Raw genomic sequence first — 6,000 nt, 5'->3', positions numbered from 1 at the left:
GAGTCTAGATCTTAAAGATATTCTTACAGTCTGGGATTTTCCGGATGTCTTTCTGGAAGAATTGTTGGGATTGCCTCCGGAAAGAGAGGTGCAGTTTGAAATTGAGACTATGCCTGGTGTGGAGCCAATCTCCATCACTCCTTATAGGATGGCACCTGCTGAGTTGAAAGAGCTGAAGGTGCAATTGCAGGAATTGTTAGATAAGGGTTTCATCCACCCTAGTGTGTCACCTTGGGGAACACCAGTATTATTTGTGAAGAAGAAGGACGGTACTCTCTGCCTATGCATAGACTATAGACAGTTGAATAAGGCGACCATAAAGAATAGATATCCTCTGACACGGTTCGATGATTTGTTTAATCAGTTGAAGGATGCAACTGTATTCTTCAAAATTGACTTGAGATCGGGCTACTACCAGTTGAGGGTGCAGGAGCAAAGTATTCTTAAAACTACCTTTAGGACTCGGTATGGCCACTATGAGTTCTTGGTAATGCCATTTGGGTTAACTAATGCTCCAGCTGCTTTTATGGGCCTGATGAATACTATCTTCAGGCCATATTTAGACCAGTTTGTTGTGGTGTTCATTGATGATATTTTGGTGTACTCAAATAATGCAGAAGAACACGACAAGTACTTAAGGATAGTATTGCAGACTTTAAGGGAGAAGCAGTTGTATGCCAAACTGTCAAAATGTGAGTTTTGGCTAAAGGAGATTACATTTTTGGAGCATATTGTATCTGCAGAGGGTATCCAGGTGGATCCTAGCAAAGTAGAAGCCATTCTTAATTGGAAGCCACCTAGAAATGTCATGGAAGTTCGGAGTTTCCTTGGTTTAGCCAGGTATTACTGAAGGTTTGTGAAGGGATTCTCCATGCTAGCATCTCCACTGACCAAGCTACTTAGAAAGGATGTAAAATTTCAGTGGACTGATCAGTGCCAGGAAAGTTTTGATGAGTTAAAAAGGCATTTAACTGAAGCTCTAGTCTTAACCTTGCCCACTTTGGGTAAGGAGTATACTATATACAGTGATGCTTCTCATAACGGATTGGGCTGTGTGTTGATGCAAGATAGGAATGTCATTGCCTATGCTTCACGCCAGCTTAAACCGCATGAGAGGAATTATCCTACACATGACTTGGAGCTGGCAGCTATTGTCTTTGCCTTGAAGATCTGGAGACATTACTTGTATGGGGAGAGATGTTATATATACACAGATCATAAAAGTTTGAAGTAGTTGGGCACACAAAAGGAGTTAAATTTGAGGCAGAGGAGTTGGTTAGAGCTGATAAAAGATTATGATTGTTTGATAGACTATCAGCCTGGAAAAGCTAATGTTGTAGCTGATGCTTTAAGTCGCAAGACTATGGCTGGTTTGAGGGTTTCTCCATTGTCCATGGTGCATGAGTTAAGGGCATTGCATGCTAATTTGGAGATTAATGAAGATGGGCAGATGGTAGCTACTTGGCAAGTGAAGCTAATGCTGGTAAAACAAATTAAAGCAGTTGCACAGAAGGATGATAAGTATGTGAAGTTAATGGAAGAGGCTCGGGATGGCAAGAAACCAAAATTATCAGTAAATGATGAGGGCTTGTTGTTATATAAGGGTAGAAAGTGCATTCCAGAGAATGCTAAACTGAGGCAGACCATTTTAAAGGAAGCACATGATTCACCTTTTGCAATGCACCCTGGTGGAACCAAAATGTACAGAAGTGTGAAAGAGCACTATTGGTGGAGAGGAATGAAGAAAGACATTGCAGAATATATTGTCAAATGCCTAACTTATCAGCAAGTAAAGGTAGAACACCAGGTGCCTGCAGGGTTGCTACAGCCATTGCCAATTCCCGAGTGGAAATGGGAAAGAATCACTATGGATTTTGTGACAGGACTTCCACGTACACAAAAGAATCATGATGTAGTTTGGGTTATTGTTGATAGATTGACCAAGTCTGCACACTTTTTTCCAGTGAGGATGGATTACAACCTGGAAAGATTGGCCAAACTGTACATTGATGATGTAGTGAGGTTACATGGAGTGCCAGTGTCTATTGTGTCGGACAGAGACCCAAGGTTCACTTCTAGATTCTGGGGTAGTCTCCAAAAAGCCCTAGGAACTAGATTAAACTTCAGTACAACATTCCATCTATAGAAAGACTGCCAATCTAAAAAGATCATTCAGATTTTGGAGGATATGCTTCAGGCTTGTGTGATTGAGTTTGAAGGGAGTTGGGACACACACTTGCCTTTAATTGAATTTGCCTACAACAATAATTATTAGTCAAGCATCGGGATGCCTCCATACGAAGCACTTTATGGCAAAAAGTGTTGAACTCCCTTGTGTTGGGATGAGGAGGGCGAGAGGAAGTTGATTGGCCCAGAATTAGTGCAGCAGACGGAAGAAAAGGTTATGCTAATTAGAGACAGACTCAAAGTTGCAACGGATAGACAGAAGTCCTACATTGACCTAAAGGGAAGAGATATTCAGTACAGTGTGGGTAACAAGGTTATCCTGAAAGTTTCCCTATGGAAGAGGATCATGAGGTTTGGTAGAATGGGGAAACTAAGTCCTCGCTTCATTCATTAGGCCGTATGAGGTTCTGGAAAGAGTGGGTCCATTGGCATATAGACTTGCATTACCTCCAGAGTTGGAAAAGATTCACAATGTCTTCCATGTCTCCATGTTGAGGAGGTACAGATAAGACCCCTCTCACATTTTGCTAGTAGAGGAGATTGAAGTGAATCCAGACCTGACATATGACGAAGAGCCCATAAAGATTTTGGCATATGAGGTAAAACAACTAAGGAACAAACAGATACCTCTAGTCAAAGTGTTGTGGAACCATCATTCAGGCCAGGAGGCTACATGGGAGCATGAGGAGGACATAAGGAGACAGCACCCACAGCTATTCAGAGACTGAGACCAGGTAAATTTCGAGGACGAAATTTATTTTTAAGGAGGGGAGAATTGTAACACCCTGAACCTCCGAGTTATGAATAGTACCACTTTTGGTCCGTGACTATTACTATTCAAAGACACCTTGAAGACCAAAAATAAATAGAAAATTAATTGAGATAGACACAATAAAAATTCAAGTGACCCAAAAATATAAGGACTCACCGGGTATATTGTAAAAGAGGGATTATGACCCGATAAGGGGCATTTTGGTCAATTCACTTTAAGAGTTGATTTTTGACCAAAATGTCAATTTAAGTAAATGAAAATAATAAATTGAATCATGAATAAATTTTTGAGGAAAAATTCAAGTAAAAATGTGTAAGGGGAAATTTAAGAAGTGAAAACTTAAATTTCATTTTCATTAAGACAAAAATTAAAATTATGACTTATAGGCTTTTGATAATTAAATTCAATTGTTAATTAAAAGAAATAAAATAAGGATAAAAGAAGACCAAACCCTCCCTTCCTCTCCCATTCATGCGGCCCCACCTCCCCTCTCCCTCTTTCATTATTTCTTTCTTCTTCTTTCTTCCTCCTCCATAGACACCCATCCTCCAACCTCAATCCCTTACTTATCTATCATGAGTTTTCCATCTAACTTATAATAAACATCAAAGAGATCTTTGATTGAGAGATTAAAAGTAAGGGGAAATAAGAGATTAGAAGAAAATTGAAGATTTGGGGAGTTGGAAGGAAGTCATCAAGAGGTAAGTTCTTTAATGCTCATTTAGTTATACAAACCTTAAATTAAGTTAGATTATGATGAGATTTCATAAGAAAATGAAAGAAAACATGTATGGAATCTAAACTAGGGTTTTGCCCAAATTGGAGAAAAGTTAGGGTTTGATGTCTTTGAATGAAATTGATGATGAGATTAAGCTTAGTTGAAGTAGTATACATGATTGGGGCAAAGAAATTGCATGAAATGTGTATAAATTTAATTATGGGAGATTAGGGTTCATGGAAAAATTGGAGCTTTGGTGCTAGAGAGTGAAATTGGGGTGGGTAGTGTTAAATTATGATCATTTGAGATTTATTTAGTTTGAATTGACATTGGGTTGATGAATGGAAGTAATGAAATGGTAGGATTAGAGAAAATTACAAACTTTGGTGTTTGAAAATTGTGGGGTTTGTGCTAGGAAGTGCCATTGATGTGTCAATGCTAAATTATAGTCATTTTGGGTGAATTAAATGTGAATTGAGGTTGGTTAGTGGGAATAATTGAAGAAATGCAAATTTGAACCAAGGGCAGAATTTGCACACTGAGTTTAGTGTGTTTGACAGCCCATAAATTGAGCTACACAACTCCAATTGGTGTGAAACCAATTAGAAATGAAACTTAAGATATAGGGCTAGAATTTTTATGAAGAGACCCAACCCAGAAACTGCCCAAAAATTGCCTAAAACTTGCCTTGAACTTGGAGACAAAATTCTGGAACCTGTATAATTAGGCACGTGAACAGTAAACTTTGCATGGCCATAACTCTCTCTAGAAAACTCCAATTTAGGTGATTATTGAACCGATAGAAACTTAAAACATAGTAGAATATTTCATATGAAGCACTTAAGGCCAAATTATAGACTTAACCCAATCAAATTGCTAAGCAAAATTGAATCACCAAATCTGCAGAAAATCTAGAAATCTGCAAATTGACCATATGAACAATAAACTTTGCATGGCCATAACTCTCTCTAGAAAACTTCAATTTAGGCAATCTTGAACCGATGGAAACCTAAGATATAGTAGAACATTTCGTATGAAGAACATTAGACCAAATTATGGACTTAACTTGATCAAATTGCTGAACGAAGTTGGATCATTAAATCTGCCAGAACTGAAACTATAGGGTGAACAGCAATGTAAACAATAACCGTGTTTTGGTCATAACTTGAGCTACACAGCTCTGAATTAGGCGATTCAAAAAGGAAAATAAAGTTAAGACCCAGATGAACAATTTTCATGAAGAACATCTTATCATATTATGATCGAAACTAGATAAAAATTGGGTTCAAAGATTGGGGCACCAAGCTGTCCAAAACCAAAACTCTCTAAAATTTGCAAAGCTAATTTGGGATGCATTAGATATTCATATAATGAGTTCTTGGCAGCAATTGAGATGCGTATTGAGACATTCTATTTGTGTATTTTCAGTAGAGAAAAAGGTTAGGACGGACAAGGAATAGTGAGTAAAAAGAAAGGAGAGCATTGAAGGTTTGTGCACAACTAACCTTTTCTTTGTTTTAAACTTGTAAACTATTTGGAATGTGTTTATTTGAATGAGTTTGCTTTGAACAAGTTTACTTTGACTGAAATATTGTTTTTCTCTTACATTTAAGAAATTTGGGTGTTGCCACCTTTATATGGATATTATGATGAATTTAAATGTGTTTATTGATGTATAAATGTGATTGTTAAGTGGAAAATTTTTGGAAACTGTTTTGAAACCATAGTTAGCATGACAGTCCCTTTCGGAACTCCTCAGTAGTAACGGCTACTTTGGATTGATAATTGATATTGATTATGTCTCCCATTAATAACGGTTAGTGGGGTAAGACTACATGAGTACTCATTAGCTTGCTAGCCCTTCCCTCATTAATAACGGTTAGTGAGGTTGAGATTGCTTTGTCGTGGTGTACAACACGGCACTGATCATAAAATTCTGTATCATGGCCTGAACTGTGTGTTGATGTTGGTAACACTAATGCTTTGTGAATTATGATTTATGAAGTGTGATTTCTCTTTCGAAATGTTATTCCAATAAATGGCTCTTATGGACTTAGAACTATTGTGAAGTTTTCATGCTTAAGAAAAAAAATGTGATTTATTATGCCTTGATAAGTTTTACTTTATTTTAAGTTTTAAAGTTATTAGTTGTGCACCACTGAGTGATATACTCAGCAATAGCTTATGTATGCTGTCGTAGGAATGGGAAAGGAGAAGGCTACTGAGTGAGAGACTTGGAAGCAGCATTTTGGTTTTGATTATGTGTATATATCGTAGGTATACCCCTATAATTTCCTTTTGATGTATTTTGAATCTATATGTA

This window comes from Hevea brasiliensis, chromosome 18 (assembly GCF_030052815.1).
Source record: "Hevea brasiliensis isolate MT/VB/25A 57/8 chromosome 18, ASM3005281v1, whole genome shotgun sequence".
Lineage (NCBI taxonomy): Eukaryota > Viridiplantae > Streptophyta > Magnoliopsida > Malpighiales > Euphorbiaceae > Hevea > Hevea brasiliensis.
This window is presented reverse-complemented; position numbering follows the sequence as displayed.